This window comes from Mandrillus leucophaeus, unplaced genomic scaffold, assembly GCF_000951045.1.
Source record: "Mandrillus leucophaeus isolate KB7577 unplaced genomic scaffold, Mleu.le_1.0 Scaffold1273, whole genome shotgun sequence".
In the NCBI taxonomy this organism is placed as follows: domain Eukaryota; kingdom Metazoa; phylum Chordata; class Mammalia; order Primates; family Cercopithecidae; genus Mandrillus; species Mandrillus leucophaeus.
Genome location: NW_012101132.1, coordinates 149,697 through 151,661, shown reverse-complemented (window position 1 = coordinate 151,661; position 1,965 = coordinate 149,697).

Below are 1,965 nucleotides of genomic sequence, written 5' to 3'. Positions count from 1 at the left end.
ACTGAACTTTGGTGACTTTGGGGAAAGCTTGAGAGGGGGCTGAGGGATAAAAGACGACACACTGGGTACCATGTATACTACTCAGGTGATGAGTGCACCATAATCTCAGAAATCACCACTAAAGAACTGATTCATGTAACCAAACACTACCTGTTCCACCCAAGCCTACTGAAATAAAAAAAAAGAAAAAAAAGAAAAAAAAGTCAGAGATGACACAAAAATGGAAATATATGCTATGGATAGGAAAATTCAATATTGTTAAAGGGGCCATAGTGCCAAAAGCAACTTACAGATTCAATGCTATTCCTATTAAACTGTCAAGGAAATTCTTCACAGAATCAGAAAAAAAACCAAAAAAACCCCAAAAAACTATCTTAAAATTCACATGGAACAGAATAAAAAAAAAAAATAGAAAAAAAGAAAAAAAAAAATAGAGCCTGAAAAGCCAAGGCAATTCTAAGCAAAGAAAACAAAGCTGGAGGCATCATCTTACATGACTTAAAATGCCACTACAAAGCTACAATAATGAGAACAAAACGGTGCTGAAACAAAAATAGACACATAGAACAATGCAACAGAATAGGAGAGCCTTGAAATAATGCTGCACACCTACAACCATCTTATCTTTGACAAAGTCAACAAATGCAAGCAATGAGGAAATAATTCCGTGTTCAATAAATGGTGCTGTGATAACTGGCTATCTGCGTGCAGAAGACCCCTTCCTTACACCATCCACAAAATTCAACTCGAGATGGAGTAAAGACCTAAAGTTCAAACCTAAAACTATAAAATCCCTGAAAAATAACCTAGGAGACATCATTCTGGACATAGGCTAGATCAACGATTTCACGATAAAGATGCCAAAAGCAATTGCAACAAAACCAAACATTATCAAATAAGACCTAATTAAACTGAAGACCTTCTGCACATCAAAAGAAACTATCAAAAGCATACAGAGGACCCACAGAATGAGAGAGAATTTTTGCAACCCATGCATCTGACAAAGGTCTAAGATCCGGAATCTATAAAACAAAAACTAATTAATGATCAAAAAACAACCCTATAAAAAAGTGAGCAAAGGACATGGACAGATACTTCTCAAAAGAAGACATACATGCAGCCAACAAGCGTAGGAAAAAATGCTCAACATCCCTAATCATTAGAGAAATGCAAATCAAAACCAAAAGGAGATACCATCTCATATCAGTCAGAATGGCTATTATTAAAATGTCAAAAACCATGAATGCTGGTGAGGCTGCAGAGAAAAGGAAACACACAGTGTTTGTGGCCAATTCAGTATAATGTTGGCTGTGGGTTTGTCATAGATGGTTCTTATTGTTTTGAAGTATGTTCCTTTGATGCCTGGTCTGTTGAGGATTTTTATCCTGAAAGGATGTTTGATTTTATTGGAAGCTTTCTTAATGTCTATTGAGATGTTCATATGCTTTTGATCCTGTTTATGTGATAAATCAAAAGTACTGATTGGTGCATTTTGAAGTGCCTCGCATCCAAGGAATAAAGAAAGCCCTTCTGATCATGCTGTATTAACTTTTTAATGTGCTGCTGGATTCAATTTGCTAGTATTTTCTTGAGAATTTCTGTGTCTATGTTCATGATGAATATTGGCCTAAAACTTTCTTTTCTCATTGTGTCTCTGCCAGATTTTGGTATTAGGCTGATGCTGGCTTCATAGAATGAGATAGGGAGGAGATTCTCCTCCCTGATTTTTTTTGGAATAGTTCTTTAGGATTGGTACCAGTTCTTCTTTTTACATCTGGTAGAATTCAGCTGTGAATCCATCTAGTCCAGGACTTTTTTTGGTTGGTAGATTGCTTATTAGTGATTCAATTTCAGAAGTTTGATATTAGTCTATTCAGTGTTTCAGTATCTTCCTGATTCAATCTTGGGAAACTGCTTCCAGGAATTTATCGATTTCCTCTTGATTTTCCAATTTGTGTGTACAGA